At 43.6% G+C, this 20,593-nt stretch overlaps 1 protein-coding gene across 6 annotated transcripts in view; it reads right to left on the bottom strand.

Moving 5' to 3' along the window:
• The window catches only part of FLI1 (Fli-1 proto-oncogene, ETS transcription factor), a 71,344-nt gene that overhangs the window by 31,264 nt on the left and 19,487 nt on the right, over positions 1 to 20,593 (bottom strand). Inside the window, exon 2 of one of the 6 annotated variants that reach the window (XM_065040370.1) lies at positions 10,556 to 10,753. The exons of the other annotated variants lie outside the window; for them this stretch is intronic. The gene's annotated coding sequence lies outside the window, so the exon portion shown is untranslated. The remainder of the gene's footprint in view (positions 1 to 10,555; positions 10,754 to 20,593) is intronic. 6 annotated transcript variants of the gene reach the window in all.

Below are 20,593 nucleotides of genomic sequence, written 5' to 3'. Positions count from 1 at the left end.
GCTGGGTGCTTCATTATTCTCATCACTCGCTATGAGCAGCTTCATCTGCAGTTTCACCCAGTTACCTGCCCACCTGCCTGCACTTGTTGGTCCAAAACCAACTCAAGAGACACGCACCGTGTAACATTTCTGGAGTGGCATTTGGAGGTCTATACTTCTTCTTTGAAAGGGTCTTGTGTGGCGTTTATATTTTGAGGTTGTGAGCGAAGGAGGAGCAGTCAGTACAGGTCAGAGTTATGGGTGCTGGTGGCGGGATGAGAAATGCATTACTTGACACTTTTTGTTTATTTTGTGGGAAATGTAGGACCAGGGAGTTACCAAACTGAGCATTTCTAGAAATGCTTAAAACCAGGATGTTGTCAACCTTTGTGTTTTTTTTCCTGCTGAAACTCCAAATGTTGACAAAACGTTTTGACTATCAATTTCCTGCATTTCTAAGGTTAGTTTTGCAAAGTTCTTCCACAGGCAGGCAGGGAAACAGAAATTCTGAGAGCTTAGAAAAGTGCAGCAGCTGGAATGCTCCGATTACACGAGAATCTAAGCGCAAATCAGATAGTATCAGGCTCGTGATATCATCACAAAAAATGTCAATAGTTAGAATACACTGGGTAACCGTGAAAATCCCTCTCAGCTTGACATTAACCCACTTAGAAAGAGTCAGGTCAGTGCTCTACATTTACAAATATCAACACTTTTCTATCTCAGATCACATAACAAACCCAAATAAGCCTGAGTAGCTCGGAGTTTAAAATGTGGGGTTCCTTACCTTATGGCGAGAGGTGAACCCCAAATACCTGAGGTGCTGGACTGAATTACAACTGTTTAGACCCAGTCTAGACTAGTCTGTGCATCAATCTTACTGGTCAGAGGCGGGGAAACCGTGAGTACCATTGCAGAATCATCAAAGCAAGTGTTAAAATGTGTGGTTTTGGAGATGTCCAGTCTAAAAACATACACAAAGTTGGGGGTTTTTAGGGAAAAAATATCTAGGAAAATGACTGCTCTGCCTAAAGCTATTTTTCTTCTCAAGAAAGGTTCTGATGGGATAAAAAATGGGAAAGCAGGGATGTTTCCAGCTACCATCCCACCCCTCCGAAAAACCCAGCCCAAAGAACACCCCTGGACTGGGATCAATGATTAATGCTGCATCTAAGTGCAGCTACCTTTACATACACTTTCCTCTGAAATATGGAATATTTGATGGAGGAACCTTCCTCCTCAGATAAGGATCTGCCTTGAAAGACAAAGCAGCTGCCAGGCCCTGCCTGCAGCACCAACTGGCATTAACTAATACATCATCAACTCACAGGCAGTTGCACAAGAAACGCTGCATTTTGCTGCTTGAACAGATACGGACTGCAAACTCCACCATCTTTAAGAATGTCGCATGCAGGAAAAGAAATTCAAGTGCCATGGCAGGAACAAGCAGCTGCTGAACCAGGAATCATTTGAGCTAAAACCTGAGTTACTCACAGCCACAAAAGCTACAAACTCAAGGCTCTGGGGGAACCGAAGATCAGAGCAGATCAGGCAGAGATAGCGGCTTGTAACACCTGCTTAGGACGCGGGTTGTGCATGCAAATAGCAACCAAGCATCGCTGGTGGTATGCAGGGGAAGGCGGGTGGCACGTCAGCGACGCCTCCTGTCACCGGCTTCACCGTGGTGGGTACATTATAGAATCATATCGGCAGCTCCACAGAAAAACAAAGGGGTGGCAAGCAGCAGGTCACCTTCAGCTGGCAGGGTCAGGGTATGGGGACCACTCAGATACCACCCCAAGCAGTGAGGACTAGCTGAGACTGAGTTTAACTCTCTTGGAAGAGGTCCTGCCAGGGTGTCAGGCCATGAACCAGATGTACGACCTTCCTTATACTGGCGATCAGAGGCTCTGCTTGGCTAGATTCAGTTTTGAAGGACTAATCTGTTCAGGAAACATTTGGCTGAAGTTCTGGCTGAGGAAGAGATCAACAGTTAAATTGAACACTGGTGGGCAAGTTTCTGTCCCACTGGAATCAAGAGTTACTTCGTGTTTGGCGACGGGCAACAGGGAAAACACATGGAGGCATGAAAGGTGCTGAAATAACCTCACCAGGCAGCCACAGCTCGCCAGGGTTCCCCCCATGCCGTTGTGTCTTTGAGCTGGCCGGGCTGAGTCTGAGACGGGGGTCTTGTGTGTGTGTTATTCTGGCATATATGTTACATTATATTGCCTCTGGGAATAGGCTGGCTTCAGTTTTTCCAGTTTTTAATCACATTCCTGGCATAAATGTGGCAAGTCCCGTCTAGGACAGCTCACAGTGGAGCAATAGGCGGGTTCAGCTCTCTGCAGAGCCCTTTGCAGGGCGCATATTAAAGACACCCATTGCTATGGGTGCTGAAACAACTTCCCTTCGAGCTGGAACACACCTTAGACATGAATACGTGATATGGCTATTATTAATAACAGCACACTAATGCTTCAAGTGAGTTATTCTGACTACTTACTGCGAAGCAGAGCTGCCATGCAGGCTTAGTAAAAGTTTTCACTTAGTTAATGAGTTGAGCAGGGCATTTGAGCCAATACACAAATAGAGCGTGTCTGAGAAATAACCTCGAGGTAAAAACCAGGGGTAACTGTGCAATGCAAACGTATATAATTTACCCCGATGTTCTTCCATCCGCAGTCTTTGCTGCATTGATGACTGAGCTAATAGAGCTTGCTCCAGGATATCCTCAGGTCCTCGCTAGGTTTGCTCTGGACAAGGCACCTCAAAGTTCAGGTTTTTAATCTTATCCAAGTTCACTGGCAAGGAAAGCTTCATCCCAGGTATAACCCAACATCTACAATAACGGCTCTTTCCAGGTGCATGCAATTCTTTTACACTGAATACTGACTTTGAGCTCTCTGAGTTCACTTTTCTGGCCATAACCACATTTAAAAGGCATCGCTAAAGATCAAAGGTTCATCCTCCTCCACAAAGTCTGACTTAGAAGAAAATGCTGAGTACTTGAATCACCATGCCATGCATGGAAAGATTTCTTCTGCCTCTAGAAAGGTGACTTTATTTTTTCCCAATAATATCTCTCTGCCACTCTTAGTCCTGCAGGAAAATAGCTCTTGAAATGTTTTTCTAAAGAGAATGCTACCAGCACAGTTCAGTGTCTGAAAAGCCCAGATGTACAATGCAAAGCGCTCAAATATTAGGTACCAGCAACAACCAGCCTCACACAAGGCCTGAGGTTAGTGCAGAGGATCCGTTCCTCGAGTAGAAATCACTTTGGCACGGCAGTTTTACAAGTCAGCACTTCTGCTGCCAACACCTCAGACGAGCAGAGACGAGATAACATCAGACTTACAAGAAAACGAGTCAAACGTAGAATTTTAAAAGGAGTAGAGTCCATGTTGGTCTTGGGGCAGCAGATTAGGATGGACTGGGCACTGAACTGAAGGCAGAGGATTGTTCTCATCCGTGCCCTTGACCTTGGCGTAACCTGTAGAAGGACATGTTCCCCAGTCTGTGCCTTTCCACCCCCTTCAGTCCCATCTTGTTCTGATCTTCACAATTCAAATAAATGGGAAGCCACAGCTTAGTAACTCACTCCAGTGGGGAAACAAAGCAGGAATAAGGTAGGCACAATGAGCAAAACCACATTGAAATTAGGCAGCTAAAAAATGGGGCAAAATGATTTTGCAAAATGTCTAATAAGGAAATATATTGCTCTTCTACATTTTTATATTTACTGTTTGCATGAAATTTCCTGCCAAGTGGGTAAAAGAAGGTTGAGAAAATGACTGCTTTATTATTTTTATCTCGAGGTCCCCAAAACCTGATTCAAAAAGGAAAAAAGAAAATCATGCTTCTGTACTTCAGTTTTCAGGAAAGCACTTGACTTCATACACACATTTATAGGCTCTGGACCGACGACTCTTTTTCCCTCAGTCTAGACTTCACATAAATCAGCTCAGAGCCTATGTTGGTTTGTTTCCAACAGGCTAAATAGCAAATGGGAATAACCAGGACACACATGGTTGCTGTGTTAGGGCTGGTGATAAGGAGGCCCCAGCCCCAAACACGGGGAATCTCCAGGAGCTGATTCTGTGCGGTCTCAGCGCAGAACTAGGAGAGAAAGTGGGGAAAATGAAATAAAATAACCTGCCCAAATTACTGCTGTGGCCTCTTGACCTCTAAAAAGTAATATGGTGTGATCTGAGGCAGGACGTGTCCAATGTATCACATCGCGATCATACAGGTTCTGAAATCTTGGAGCGACCGCTGTTCTGGTTTCCCCGCACTCTTGGGTCCATAGATCCCACTTCAAGTGCTTCACACTTGTGAGATGATTTAGGATGAGTCCTGAACCTTGGGGGTAAAACCTTAAACCTCCTAAAAGCGCTGGGAGCTTTGCCACTGGCCTGGTTTGAGCCAGGTTCCATTTTTTGGCAGCTAATTTAACTACAAAAGATTCACCTCCATGAATTAATCAGCACAACTCTGCTGCAGCGGGAGGACCAGATGATCTCTTGAGATCTTTTCCAAGCTATGTAGTGTTTCCAGAAAATCAATCAGCCTTTGCCATAGATTAACACTCTCTTTGGCCAGTTTAATGTGCTTATATCACCGCTGATCTCTGCTCACAGCTTTTCTCACTAAGAATAACTTGACACTACGTGGCTGATTCCTTTCCAGAGCAGGGCAGTCAAATCCACCTCATTTTAGTTCACCTTCCTTTTCATTTTCTATCCCCCACTCATCCTTGTAAAATAATTGACTTATACTGAGCAGATGTGTTGGTAAACAGAGACACATGGATATAACTGTGAACATACACACTTTGGTAAATATTATTACAGCATTTTTATGGTCTTTTCTGCCGAAGACACAGGGAGGAGAAGCTGTGAGATGGTTTCAGAGTCTGGCTGCCTGACAAACCCAAGCGATCCTGAAGAATAAATGCAGTTTGCTCAGGAACCCTGGGCTGACCTCGGCTTTGTCCCGGCTCCTCTCCTTGATGTGGTGCCAGAGGCTGCTTTTGGGTGGCAAATATTTCATCAGGTGTTTGCAGACTGAGCGAGCGTTTTGTGTCAGAAAACCTGAGCTGACTTTAAGCTGCATTTGCCTGTTGCGATAGTGCCACCGTTTCTCTGAAGGGAGAGCTTTTTGGTGGTATTTTTACTCAGACCAGAAACCGAGACTATATAACGATCCTGCTCTTTTTGTTTTCCACATGCAAAGAGCAATCTAATATTTGCAAAATAAATGATTCACCCTAGAAAGGAAAATGGTAAAATGAGAAACCCAAAAGTACGGGGGGTTTGTTGTCAGAGGGGCTATGTCACACCTATGTGTGCCTTGGGAAAGGACATAAAACGGAGCCTTAAAAGCACAAAGGAACAGGTGCAAACCAAAAAACTTATCTTTGCAGTTTAGGTTCCTACCGCCAAAGCACTGGAAACTGGAAAAAGAGCGTTCTCCCAGGAATTCAAGACCTGGGAGGTGGCAGTTTGGAGAGACAAATATTTCAGGTTCCTGTGAGCTCTGACTCACCGCTACGCCGCTGCCCATTCATTATTTTTTATTTCACTTTGATACCATTGTCCCAGTTACATTCACAAACACCGCAATCGTATCCTGTTTTGTTCTCTGACACCATTCCCTTCACAATCGCAGGAAGCCCATCAGGAAACATTTCATCGGGTGCTGTTATGTTTCCATCCGCAGAGAACAAAACATGCACTTTCAGCCCAAGATGACTTATTCCAGACTAAGGAAAAACAACAGCGTGAAGGAATCAAAGCGGAGTCTCCAGGAGAGAGCGCGGTGTGTGGAACGGGGTAGGAGTCCTGAGCAGAGCTCGACGCCTCTTACCGAGGGAGTGCTTAGTGATGGAAATGTTCAGCCGAAGGGAAATAAAAGGCACAATCCATCACCCACATCCACAGTGCACATTGCAAGGTCTGGACGCTATAGCAAAGGGGGCAAACACTGAATCCTAAACCAGATCTGGTTTGAGATTTCAAGCGTTTGGGCTCAAGTCTGTTTGCATTCTGGGTTTGGTCCCAGTCCCTGAGCTATGCTGGGATTAAATGTGCAGTCAGGGCCTCAGTGCTCTTGATGTTCAGGGCAGAAATTCAGTTTTCAGCCCAGAGCTGGTTGCTTAGGCTCGCTGTCAAGTGTGCTTCACGTGAAGCACGGAGATAAGAGGAAAGGGGGGAGGTGGTTCAGGACTCATAGGAACCTACTTCAGCCCCAAGAAGCATCTGCAGACGCTTGATAGAGCCCTGTGAAGCTGTTATCTGCCTCTTAACCAGAAAAAACTGGGATTAACAAGTCCTGAGGTTGAGATTTTCACAAGAGCCTGAAGTTGCACAAACCACACACACATTTTGTGGGAGCTGCGAGCCCCAGTCCTTTGAATCCCTCTATAATTGGAGATTTAAAACTCATGAGACCGACCAGCCAAAAGAGTTGGCAACAACACCCAGACCAGGTTTTCCTATTCCTTTGCCCACTGATCCTGGCTGCAAATGTAGGTGCCATCACGGCCCAGCCGAGCACTGGTGCCTTGTGCAGAACACCCAGCCTGCGCTGGCTCCTGCTCCAGTTCCAAACTGGTCTCCAGCACTTGGCAGCAGAGCTGACGGCTGCCACCCCGCTGGGATGGCACAGAGCTGTGTTTTCCTTGTGCGCCGAGCCCGGCCCCTGCGGCTCCAGCGACAAGATTGTTTCTTGCACACGCCTATAGGAAAAGCAGAGATTTTGCGAACGAGCCTGCCCGCTGCATTCCAAGGAAAACAGCTCAGCAGGATTACACCAAGATATTTTCTTTGTCAATCTCCATCGAGATATTTGAACAGGAAAACCCGGGTTACACCACTGGAAGGTCTCAGGGGCTTTTCATTTCTTTACAAAGGAACTCTGGTGGTTTAATCTTCAATTCACCGCTCCCACCTCTTGGATGAAATGTCCAAATCCCATATTGGCACCTGGGTTGGAACCCACAGTTAACATTGCAACATAAAAAGGAGTTGACAAGGTGCTGTTCCCAGTGATATCAAACATCACAGAGGAAAGACTACACTACAAACACTCATGTTTCAGGAAACTGCAATAGTAAAATAGCTTCTGATGGCTGATGTTAGAGCAAAGCTATTGCTGAAAACAAATATACAGATTAAATATATACTGCTAACTCCATCTCTTGTGTCCTGTCTACTAGAACCAGCCCCTGAATGCTGCCTTCTGGTTAACTCAAGAACAGATAATGTGAGAATAAAAATTTTAAAATGGCTTTTTTACAGCTTTGTTAACGTCCCCGTGCCTCAGTTTCCCTATCCTTATGGTACCTACTCCCAAAAGAGCTCAGAATTTGTAGTGTGATCCAATGTCCTTGGAAGAAGGGGGTCATAGAAGCAGCAAGTATTATCCTAGGGCTAGAACTGCCAGACAAAAGCAAAAGCTGTTCTCCTGTGGGACCAAGCTAAAAACTCACTGAAATCTCTTATCAGTAGCCATTAACAGAGTCTGTTGGTTTTATCAGAGTAGCACTGAGAAGGGCTCTGGGCCTCGCTCAGATAAATGAGGTCCCTTGCTGCTGCCACCTCCAGAGCTCTGTGCTCGGGGATGGTTTTCCACACCTGTGAGATCTAAAGGCTTCTTCTCCCGGATCTCCTCGGTCCTGGTGGAGCAGGAGCCGGGAACAAGTTGATGACAGGGAGTTGCAGAGGTTTTGCTGCAGGGAAAGCAGGCAAGACACGGAGCATGGTGTGATCGGGAGTTAAATCCCAGCATGGAGACCTATTCAGTGCTATGGCTTCGTGTAGGTCACTTAGCTCTGCATCCCAGTGATCTCCAGCAAATCCACACCTGTAGCAATCAATGTGATATTTTTAGTTTGGGTAGGATATTTTTTTTAGTGAAAACCATCAGCTCTGACTTGGTAACTGTGAATATGGAGCTGTGAGGCTCCTGCTTTTGTAGCAACATCTCTAATAGACAAAGCCAACATCTCAGGGGTGCCGTGCAGACAGACATGAGCTTGTTATATTAATTTTACAGCATGAAAACCAATGCAAAGCAACCAAACGCTTTTTAAAGTGTGCACCTAGACTAAAACTAAACCCCAGGCTCACCCCAAAAGCTCATTTTCCTGTAGAGAACAGCTTCAACATGCAACACTGTGATGTTTTCTGAGATGACTGCACTATGTTTTGCCTTTTGCTGAAGCGTTTCTTACACCCAAATCATGCGAACATAAATAAGAAGCAGGCGTCTCCGCACATCTCCATGTTCTTAGCGGAGCAGATAGGGCTGGCCTTATCTCTGACAGGGCAAGTCCCCTGAGCTGTGTTGAAAAGCCTTTTATCAGATGCAATTTAAAGAGAGTTCTTTCTGAGATGTAGCTCTGGCAGGGAAATGGGGCTTCTGAGTAAATCTCCTCTGGTTTTATTTAGCGCTGGGATGAGGGAGTAGGACAAGGTCCTATTTGTGGGGCTGGCAAGACAGGGCTGCTCCTTGCGCCTTCCCCAAAACATGGTTCTACTCCCTCTGTCAGAGGAAAACCCTGTCAAAAATGGCTTAACGATCTTCTAATATTTCCATGCAATTAAAGGCCACATCTGTCTCACAGACCCCGTCCTCCTTTGCTAATGTACAGACATGAACTAAACAGTCTGTCTTGTCGATTCGCAGGGTAACAAAGGGGTCTATTCATAACACAGGCTCTTTGGCTATTTTGTGCGTGTGAAATGAAATAGAGTTTGCATTTGGAGAATAACCTGTGTCGGAGCTAGCGAGAGATTTCTGCTCTAATAAATCAATCAGCTTTACCGGCTAATAAAATAGCCCCCCTCCTAATTCTGACTGTGCTAACCAGACAGCCACCCTACAGAGAGGCAGCGATGGCTTCTGTGCAAAAGCAAGAACCTACGCTCGCTTGCTATTAAAACTCTTAACAGGGATCAAAAAAATAGGTATCAGCTTGGCTGGGATTTTTCAGGCCACTTAAGAGGAGGAGTTAAACCCAGCCTAAGGAATTTGGGTGTCATCTCTGGCAGCCTTTTAGCGCTGTCTTCACCCGGCTCAAAGCCAAGCGCGGTTCTGCTCTTGTCTTTGCTCCGTTCTTTCTGAAGAAAATAAGACAAAAAAACACCAAACCAACAACCAACCAGCCTTCAAAGACCCATTTCTGATTTGTTAGTGAAATCGAGGGCTTAAAAAGAAAGAAAGCGAACCGAGGCGTGCCTTGGCATAGTCCCAAATCAATACCAACATTGAGTTTCAGGCAATATCTGCACGTATATCCAGGCGGATAGGGCAGTGCAAGGGATATATTACTGTTCACTTAACATTTTGCTTGTAAATATCTTGAGGGAATGGGCTGCTAGGGGTTTTTTCCTCTTTTCTGAGCCCGGCACCTTAGCACACCAGTCCATATGTGGTCTTGCTCTGTATCTCTGCCTTCTTAGTGCTTTCACAATGAAAACAAATAATGTTCACACCTCGATATACCAAATCTCCTCGGCTTTCAAGTGAGAAGGAAGAGCACAGGAAGCACAGAAAAGATGTTCCTGTTGCTTCAATACTAAAATGATAGTATATTTGGGAGATGTGGGCTCGTTTACTATTCAGGCAGCAAAATAGTTTGTTCGACTCGAGTGGAAGTTCTCTGTGCAAAATGAGGGGGTGTCCAGGCCACAGGGTAAAAGATGGACAAACCCACAATGTGCTGAGATGCTGTTTTCAAATCCTGAGAAAATTATGGAGTTTGTGAGAAATTTTCCACTCCTGATGTCGGGCAAAAAGTCAAAATGATTATCCAGAGAAGTCCACCTTAAGTTAAGCGAAGCATTTTGTTTCAGATACTCTGTTTCACTGCAGTTTTAACCTTTTCATTTTTCTTAAAATATTGCAGTTGGCTTATGTTTCTAAATCAAGAGTAGTTTCAAAACAAAACTTGGAAAAGTTGAGGAAGCACAAAGTAGGGCTTTCAGCAAGTGAGAAAACTGACCAAAAATCAACCTTTCCAGTGAAGAGGTAGGACTTGGATAAACTTGCGTCTTTCTGACAGAAAGACACCAAGTTGGAATAAGTCAGACTGTATCTAGCATGAAGCTTCTTGTGTATAAACACAGAGTAAATTCTGTTACAGCTTTTGGAGAAAGGGCTGGTTAAGTCTTTATAGGTTTGCTACCGTGCCAGCAAAAGTTCTGTCTTCATCCTTGGTCAAATCTTCTGTGTTTGCATGTCGATACATTGAAATGTGAACGCGTGACCGACTCCAACTCAAACGCACACAATATGCACTGTCTGTCTCAGCAAAATTGCAATAGCCTGTAGACTTTTAATGATATTTTCAAGAGTTTATACAGACACCTAAAGATGTATTTAGGTGCTCAGACATCTTTTAAGAAAATCTATGTAGTTCTTAGCTCTGGCTGATTTCATTTGCCAAACTACGAACGGCTAGAGGATTGGAGGTCTGGCATGTACCAAGCAATACAGCTAACAAAGGGTCAAAAATAAATATTAATGTTGCTAAACCTCCACCTGCAGGTGTGAGAATAGATCAGCCTACCTGGAAATATGAGTCATCTCCCAACAAGAGCTGGTGGGGCAAAAGCTTATATGTGGTAACGTGTTAATGCTGCAGATAAATGTGGGTGTGGGGAAGCAGAGACCACAGAGCACCCTCTGGTTTTGTCTTCGCAGAAGAGTCTCAATCAGCTTCCAGTTGCTCCAGATCAGATCAGACCATCAGACCATGTCTCTGGCTCTAGAAAAACAATGAAGTGTAGGGGAAGCAGCGGAAAAAATGCAATGGCAATGGTGGTTTGGATTCTAACGACACTGCTTTAGATGCTCAGCTACAGACTGATACATGAGGTATTTTCTTTAGGGATCTCTTCAAGGGAATAAATATGAATCAATCAAGGAGAATACATTTTACCCCTCATTTAAAGCTTATGAAAAACCCACTCTCTGCCTTAACTCAGTTAATAGAAAAAAGCCTCAATGAACACTAGGAGGAACAGAGGATTCTGTTTCTATCATCAGGCCTTTTTCTCCCCATACTTGCCTGCTATCCCCATTTCCTTCCTCGCCTTTCACACCAAACATATCCATTGCACACACCCACTCTGCCGCGTTTGTTTGCATTCACAGACAAGTTGTTTTACAATTATCCTTTGCAAAAATCAACACTTTTTTCTTATGGACAGCAGCAAACGGATGAGCTATTGGGTCCTGGTCCCTTTCACAAAGGAGGCCGTTTCTCCTCAGTTTGTGCATCTTCCGCTATCTCGACCAAATTCTCTTCTTCAACTATTTTTTCATATTAACTGAAGGAACCATTTAAAATTGCTTTTGTTGGATGAAGATGGGACTGACCATCTGATTAAAACTGAACGCATATTTAAAAGGCAGATCCAAGCTTAGCAAGTCTGGATAACATAAACCTGGGTTTGTATTTCACTTTAGGAGGGGGTTTTTTAAGACTTAAGCAGTAAAGTGTCTCCGCTGGAGTAAAGAGCACGTTGCCAATGCTATTTAAAAAAAACCATTGGTTTGAATGAAATTGCTGAGTTAACAATTACAGGAACTTTCAGTCTAGTCCTCTAAGATCTTAATTCATACATTAGAAGTCAGGGGCCTCCCTCTGCAATTTGTTTGCATTCTGCCCATTTTATTTATGGAATGAACAAACGATGTAAGTGTATCTTTTGCTTCTGTTTTCACTAAAGTAACAAATCCACTAAAACAAAACGCACAATGCAGTGAATATGAAGCAGAAAACATTCCAGGAGGAGCTTGCTTGTCTCAATTTGTGTTTTAAGGTGTGTTTCATTTAAGTATGATGGTCAAAAATAAGAATGTGCATAAATTGAAATAACTGGGGATGAAAAGTGTGTGTGACTGTGACTCATATTCAGATCAACTCTATTCACAAGCACAAGAGCTTAACATTTTGCTGCCTCCATTCTTGACATAAAGAATATTGCTCAATTCATTCCTGTTTAATGTTATGTTCAGCAGAATGAACCACAGGTTAACTGACAAACAATGCATTTATTTAGAAAGAAAACCCCATTTTTACTCAAGCCCATGACACGACCAGCCAGAGAAGCAGAGAAGGAGGTTAATGTATGTGTGACTATATGGATTATAGTCACACCCTCACCCAGACACAAACCCTGTGCAAGCTGCAGTAAGAACAACAGGAAATGGCCTGGGGTATTTATAGAATTATTGTGTTTATCCTTAAGTGAGCTTCTGCACAGATTATGATGAAGTTTTTCATGGGAGAGGATGCAGCTTGTGTCAGCTGGACATTTGCATGCGTTTCACCCCATGCGCCCCCTGCTCAACTTGCTGAGCTCCCTCTCTGCCTTTCTTTGCTTGCTGGGGGTTTGCTGGATTGGGGGATTTCTCTGCAGCACAAACAGGAGCCCCGGTAACCACTGTGTTTGCCCAAAATCTGTTTGCTCCACTAGATTTACAAACACACAATAATATGTCATGAGAAAGAAACAAACCCCACACATATCAGTGGTCCTGAATTTCTGAAAATGCAGTTTACCCTACACGAAGACAGAAAATCTGTGCATTTTGCATTCTATTAACAAATACACTGATGACACAAAAATGCTTTTATCGGAACCTAGGGCTCAATCTTCAGGACACATTAATCCACTCCTGCAATTCTCTTTCTTTGGAGAACCATTTCCATGTCCTTTATTTTCAGGTGGGATGATGAAATACCTCCCCATTTATCCCTTTCTCCTGGGCAGGCATTCAGAGCAATTAATAATTTTAATGGAAAGACCATTTACGTATTCTCAGCCTTGCCATCTTTCTGCTGATTTGAATATTGTAAAGAGACTTGTTTCTAATTCATTCTGATCATCTAAATTCGGCCTAAAGTTTGATAGAGGGGGGGAAAAAAAGCACATACAGGAGATGAAACAGATAATATAACAACTCAATATCTCTGTAGAGTAAAAAACACTCCACCCACTCACAAAACCTATGCAAGTATATATCCAGCTATGCAGATCGCTTTATCTCAGTGAGAGAGACACAGTAAGGCACATTAAAATGATTAAAAAATAGTGTAACTCAGGAAGCAAAGAACCTGTTATTACTTCATTGTCAGAACAGTTTTCTCTTATCTCAGTGCCATCTCCTGAGGTTTGCTCAGCTCATGAATGTTCAGCTCGGTTCTTTGTTGACACCCCATGATCTTGAAAAACCTCGACTAAAAGCAATCAGAAAAATCCATCATATGACACTTAGGCCATTTACAGCCTGTGACAGTTATCAGCAAATGTTAACCTTTCCTTTGAGAAAACAGAAGGAAATCCTGCTTAATTCTAGCTTTCAAACATCGTTCCCCTCTATCTTTGCAGTAAAACAGAGCATCTCCATGATGCCATTGTTTGCAAATATAATAAGTCTTGGGCTTGTCTGTTTAAAAAACAAACAGCAACAGAAAAGCACCAATGAATGGGAGCAATGCCACATTTCTGTATGTACCACGTTAATTAATGCAATTGAGCCAATATCTGAGCAAAGCTTGTTCCTATGAACACTTTTCAAATCATTATCAGTTCTATTAGTGCTTCATTATGGTTGTGCTGATCAAGACCAGATTTCCTGGGCTAATTTGCATCATATTCTGACAGGTGCTAGTCCAGGTGTCCTATTGTCATTCTGAATTAATAAACATGATTCAACCCACTCCTTCTTTTATCATTTGTGTGACAGAGGGAATAATAGAACTGGAATGTGCTGGCGGGGGCAGAAAACAACTTATCAGACTTCATCTCCCAAAAAGGCCTTTCCTGGGCTTTTGCCAGGCTTAGTTCTGATTTGGACAGCCCTGGTCTAAGGTATAAACCCACTCGAATCTTCTTGCAGCCCTTAAAGTCACCATTGGGCATCCTCAGCATTTAGACCCTGTCGGCACCTACAGATTCTGCCTGTCCCCTTATGTGTCAATTCATCACTCGCAGCCAAAAATTAGACCCCTAAAGCCATCTTTTTAAAGCTATTTTTCCTTTTCTTTTTCTTCTTCGTACAAGCACAAGTGTCTCTGTGTCAGGCTTAGCGCTTTTCTGGGTCAGATCATCTGGAAGTGCCCATGTAGACATGCACCAAGAGCCTTTTAATTGAGCACAATCTTGATTAGAAATCTAATTGTATTTATAACCGGGCTTCTAATTCTTTTAGGACATACTGTCTAGCTCTTCTCTGTGATGCTAATAAGCTCATTTTTATTAAATAAATGATATTCTTATGTAATTAGAATGCAATTCAGGCTTTGCAGATGAAAATACCACAAGAGCTGGCAACAGCCTTGCCGTGTCATCCAGCTACAGAGCTCAGCCCCATACGTCCTGTTCGTTCTTTCTCTAAGCCTCCGCGGCCATGTGGTCTCCAGAACCAGATGCCTCCTGACACGTGTGCTTGTATCATATGGAGTGTTTATTATGAGCCCAGCTTGGTGACACGAGAGTATTAATACACAGGCAGCTCACAACCACACCACCCTCGTTTGCTGTTTTCACCTGCCTGATAACTCTTGTCAGATGAATCACTCCTCAGATTTCTTAGGTTGTTTCTTCATGTCCCTCAAGCCACACACCACTTTCTCCGCATTTAGTTGGATCAGACCTCTGCTCGTCTAATCTGCAATACAGTTGTCCATCTAAAAATACGGGAGGCAAAAAAACAGGCTATCTTCATTACCTTCAGTAGAATGAATTTATAACGATGCTTCAGGTATGTGAATTTCTTAGTGTTTCTAAAAATTACTTCCACCTTGCCTAAGGTGCAACTAGAGAGAGAAAACTTGCTCTTCATGGTGCATTTCTCAGCTCCTACACTAAGTAAGGTCCTGCGTGCCTTGAGCCAGTTAAAATAAGGAGCACTCCTCTAAAACACACTAATGCTTCTGCCCAGAAGAGCAAGTGTCAAGAGACCAAGACTCATGTTGCCTGTCTGGCTAATCTTGAGCATTTTTTTATTGACCCTGTGCATCTTTTCCATCAGGACGAGTAAAGAACCAGCCTCTCTGAGTGAATTGTTGGCACCTGTGATGAGGGTTTCCACTCCTGCAACGCCCCCATACCCGACCACGCTCTGGAGCTCCACGGGCAGGGAAGGCTCCGAGCTTGCTCAAAAGGCAAAACTCATTTTAACTGCGTTTTTCTCTCCCTTTTGTTTCTTTAATAATCAGCTTGCAACAAATGGCACTTGCTAAATGACTGGCTGACAAGACAAAACGGCGCAAACCTCCCAACGTGCCCCCACCCTTGCTGGAAAGCGCTTGTTTTTAGCAAGCTGGGTGCTGTGTCCCTGCTCGCAGCCACTGTCAGGTGCGTGCAGAAGAGGTTCCCAGTTCTATAGAGCATTGAGAGATTAAAGCTGCGTCTTGTTATTGCAGCCTCTCATGAAAATTTGCCCGCCATGCATCCAAGTGTGATCTGGGGGCAGATTTGCACCTGTCTCGGCAGGTCAGAATCAAACAACAGCAGCGCTGCAAGAGCAAGTTGGTGAGTGAACAAGCAGCAAGGGCAAAGAGAGCAGGTTGGCCTCATCAGACTCTTTTCATCAAAGATTTTTTTGTGCTTTACGTGCACGTTATATACCTTTCTGCTCGAGAAAAGTGACCCACAGTCAGCGTGACCTTTGCATCTTTGATTATCAGGGCTGGAAAGAACAAACTGCCCATGAGAGCGCGCGGTGCTGAGCAGATGACACGGGGTGCAGCCACCACCCCTCCTGCGCATGCTGAGCTGCTGGGACTGTACAAGCTCAATGCAACACGTTTCTGTTAATGCAATTGGTTTAGGTTACTTGGACTCTAGAGAATAGACTGTTTTTTCTGTGTTTCATAAGCGACTAGAACATTTTTTAGGTCCTATAAATAGTGTTGCTCCTTTCCTAGTTGCAAAAACCCCTCCCTCTTGCATCCAGCTGCTTTGAACTTCATTTCAGAGAGAATTTTCTAGTGGTGTTTCAGGCACCTCCAGCATTCTCTATCCAGTGCTGACAAAGCTCTCTGTGAGGATTTGTCAGGTTTTTAGCCTCACCTCAGAAGAACATTACCCATTATTATTTTACAATTATGAAAATCAGGGCATAGAAAGGTCTAATGGTTGGCTCAGGGTCTCTGGGTAAGAAAGAAAAGTCTCCACTTGTGGGTTTCTGCTGTAATTACTGAACAGGGTTGTTTAAAAAGTCTAGCTTTTTCAAAAGAAAGGGCATGTGAGCAGGATTGTTATCTGCTGAGCGGATACCAGATGACAGATCTTTTCTCATTATCTTTGTGCTAAATAATAGATGACTGATTCTGAGCTTAGATGCTAAGAAAACTTTGCTACAGATAACTTCAGGTTTCTGAACGTATTTCTCTTCTAGAAATACCCTTATCTATACAAGCCATTAAGTTAGTCATAACGAAGAGTGAATAACTGAGTGCACGTCTTGGACGTGATTCCTGGAGAAACACTCCAGCGCCTGACTCAGGATGAGTAAACCTCGAGTTGCCTCTGTGCAAGTGCTGGACAAATACAATACACTCGGGACGATGGTTCCTAGTCCAAACAGAGCCGGATCTGGGTAGGCGAGAGAAAAACAGGGAATATCCAGTCCTGCTTGGAAGTTCAGTGGCTTCCTGTGGTTGTACAGAAAGTCACAGCCAGAGCCAGGAGTGGAAGTCAAGTGTCCTGGATCATAACCTCATATTTTAAGCACAGAATGTCTTTTTAAAATGTAGTTCCCTAACATATTGTTCTTAAAACAAACCTCTCTACCCACTGTAGCTGATGATACTCAGAAAGCACTTCATTTACTGATTATATTGCCCATTCGTTGACCTTTGTGTCAATAAACACTACATGTGCTGCCACTGTCCGTATCAAATTCTGCTTCAAAGCTCATTTGCAGATACACCTGATGCTCAGGTACAGCCCATTGCACACCGTTAAATTCCTTATAGCTTTTTGTCTTGCTGTCTGAATTAAAACTGTGGCAGGCCTGCTCATCTCTGTTAAAAAAAATCACATATACACATTTGTACTTGCTATTAAAGATTTAAGATCACAGAGCTAAAGTATCTACAAGACTTGTGTATTTGTGGGTGCAAGGAGGGCTTGGAAAGACACATCTTATCTGGGGGAATGGTCTGTCAAGATTCAGAGGCATTTCTTTTCACTTTCCACTCCTGCGCTACACGGACCTGTTACAAACACAATTCACCTCTCTGTGGGCGCACACGTACCTTCCACATTGCACGTTTCCAAACGCCTTTGTGCGGAGTGTCAGCTAAAGCTCCTTCAGGCTGGCACAGAGCTGTGCGTGGTGAGAAAAGCGCTGCTCACAAACAGGGTTTCTGTGGTTTAGGGTTATGCTAATTATTTAAGTCTTTTTAAAATTATTTTTGTTAGTCTGCAGCTGCTAGTTTTGAAACGACCAATCCTAGAGCTGCAAAAGGGTGAGAAGTCAATGGCAGAAACAGACAATCAGATCAGGGTCCTGACCATGTGCTGGCTGCTGTTTCTTAAAACACGTAGAATAGAAGTCTGGCTTGTGTAAGACCATCCGGTATTTGGGCCCAGCTGAAATTTGTGTGCTGTGTGTGTGAATGAACTCTGCTGGACTCCTCCTTGTTGCAAAAATCTGGAAAACCTGTTGACTTCACACCTTTCTTACTCCTTCTGGACTGTTCGTAATGGTCTTTGTGCTAAGGGAAAACAAGCCTGCCCATCAGAGCTACAAACCCAGGATACAAATAAGCGCGTGACCCAAAATATTGCTGGCTATGCCAGTGTCTCAGGAACAGAAGGCTGCTGAACATTTATTTATAAAGAACATAATGTCAAGAACCACCAGGTCTGTTTCTTTTCATTACGTTGCATTGCAGGACATGCACTGAGATCATTGCAGCTGCGGCTCACAGGTCAAAACTAAGTCAGTCTCACCATGTAGGAACATCTACCCCAAACCGAACAGACAAGGCAGGAGGGAAAGGAAGGATTTGGTTGTTTCTGCAGATGAGAAAAGGAGATGAAGTGAAATTCCTGAACTCAGACAGGAAACCTGTGGCAGAACAACCAACTGAACCACGTTTCGCATCGCTGAGGACGCAGACTGGGGTGAATTAACTGCTCACAGATTTTTCTGACTCACCAGAAGTGTAAAAAAAAAAAAAACCAAACAAACCAACAAAACTGTTGCAAAATCATTGCAATCCCAGAATTGCATCAGGGAGGCTTCTCCTGGTGTGTGTTCACACCGAGCACTGGAACAGTGTGTGACACTCAGTGACTCATGCTGGGAAAGACAAACTCAGATGGGAACAGGTGCAGCTCAGGAATAACGGGGAGAGGGGGGATATGAAAGCGATGAGAGAATCTTTGTTTAACCTGGCAAAACAAATATATAGAGTGGGATGGGATGGGATGGGATGGGATGGCATGGGATGGCATGGGATGGCATGGCATGGCAGTGGTCTGTAAACACACTGGGGCATAAAATTCGGGGAGGGAAAGCACTGTTTAAGCTGGGAGACTTGTGGAAGTCCTTTTCAGTGGGGAGCAGGTGTGGTGCAATAGGGATCCATCCATCCTTTACAGAAACCTGGAAGAGTTTGGCAAAGGAATGATAAAGCATGGTCATGTCTGACAGCTCAACAATTGCGTCCACTCTGGAGTTCGAATCAAGTGCCTTAACTTTTCTTCACTCCTCAGGAATTTAGAAGGAGAATCTCTTGTTACACACAATGCTTAGCACAACAGGGACCGCTCCGGTCTCTAGGCACTACTGTAGCACAAATAATTCATGACACTAACGATCAACCATAATTACATCCTTCCTGAAGCAAAGATGACATATGAGAATACCAAAAATGAAGAGCAGGCAACTAAGGGCAAGCTTGTTCCGTCCATTAATAACCACCCCGCATTCTGTGAGAATGAGAAAACCTCTGCTCTCAGACACTCGGATAAAATGTAGGATGCACAAAATTTGCACACGCACTTGTCTGGTAGAAAATGGGATTCAGAAGAAATGTATGTCATTAAATCCCCCCCCAGATCCTGGTAAGACAAACTGGTTTTCTCTGTGCATCTCTTCCTCACTTAACATATGGTCATTCGTTCTCTAGTCACAGTGGAGCTGTTACAGACAATTTTGGTAACATGTGCAGGATGACACTGAGAGCTCTTGCCCAACAAATCACTTCAGTGCATGCTCCTTTTAAATCCTCCTTGGTTCTAATGAAGCCAGATGTACTAGTTTATGTTTCCTCAAAATATCACTAAAACATAAATATTTGTGCTGTAGAAAGATATACATGTGCATATTAGATCTAATTAAAGAAGGATGCTACCACACATGCAGCATAAATTTTGCAAGCAAGTTTGTGTCGGGAGCATTATCGTCAGGTAGATTATTCTTGCTGCAGCAAATCATCTCCGAAGGACCAGGAGTTACCCAGACTTCAGCCTAGAATCTCAGTTTGCCTCAAAGACACCCACAGCAACCGTGATAACGACTCAAAACAACTTTCAGTCTTTCGGGATCAATTTATAAGTGGTGATCTGATCAGCTTCAGCTTGTACATGGATCAGTAACTTCTGGCTCTAGTAATTTTTCTGTAAAGCTCACGTAAGGATGTTTAAGGTCCAAACTCCCACCAGGACTCTCCGCACCTCTGATGGTGACTTGTGGAGTGATCAGTTGCTTCCTGTATTTCACCTCCTAGTTTTTTCTTTTCCTTTGTCTGCTCAGATTATTGTCTTTTGTTCCATCTACGTGCCATGGTTCATCTTGGTGGGAGCCTCTGGGGACAACTATCATAATACAGGGAATTAATCATACGAGTCACGACTTCTGGTTCTAATCAGGAGTCTGTCCTAAAATGCAACATGACCCTCATGGACAAATCCTCAGAATTTAATAGGGATTAAATCAATGGAGTTTTTATGGAAATTGAATTATACTGTATAGAAATTGTTCCATAAACAGAACACAGCACAAAAGGTGAAACTTCCTTTATTTTTACCAGATTTTACAGAAGGGACATAATATTCTGATGCCTTTCCTTAAGTAATGCAAAATAACTGGATTTAAAAAATAACATTTTTCAATGTAAAGGCATAGGATTCTGTTATTGCGTGAGAAAACGTCAAGTCAGTACAGCGAAACCTGCAGAAAGGCTTCTGTAGGAGGGCAATGATGCTGATTCTTTTCCTTGCTTAAAATAACATCGTTCCTGCTCCTCCTTTAGGCTTGGATCCCTGGAAACTCTTCTTGTTAGCGGATGTGCTGCAATCATCATTCACTTAACTTTGGGTAGAAGGCACCTATTCTGGAGGGGCTGAACTTGTGGTTTCCCCTCTCCTTGGATAAATGGAAAAAGGCACTTTCAGTAGGAACAAATCGCACTGATTTCAGTGGGAATTTGAAAATACCCAGTGTATATTACTCAGAATCAGGCCTATGTTTGCGCTTGTCTCTGTGCTAACATATAACTCGGTACTTCTGTAGTTGCTTCTTTTTAACAGTTGTTCAGAAGCGCTGTTAGCAGAATATTAAAAATCCCACATCT

This window comes from Columba livia, chromosome 24, assembly GCF_036013475.1.
Source record: "Columba livia isolate bColLiv1 breed racing homer chromosome 24, bColLiv1.pat.W.v2, whole genome shotgun sequence".
In the NCBI taxonomy this organism is placed as follows: domain Eukaryota; kingdom Metazoa; phylum Chordata; class Aves; order Columbiformes; family Columbidae; genus Columba; species Columba livia.
This window is presented reverse-complemented; position numbering and strand designations above follow the sequence as displayed.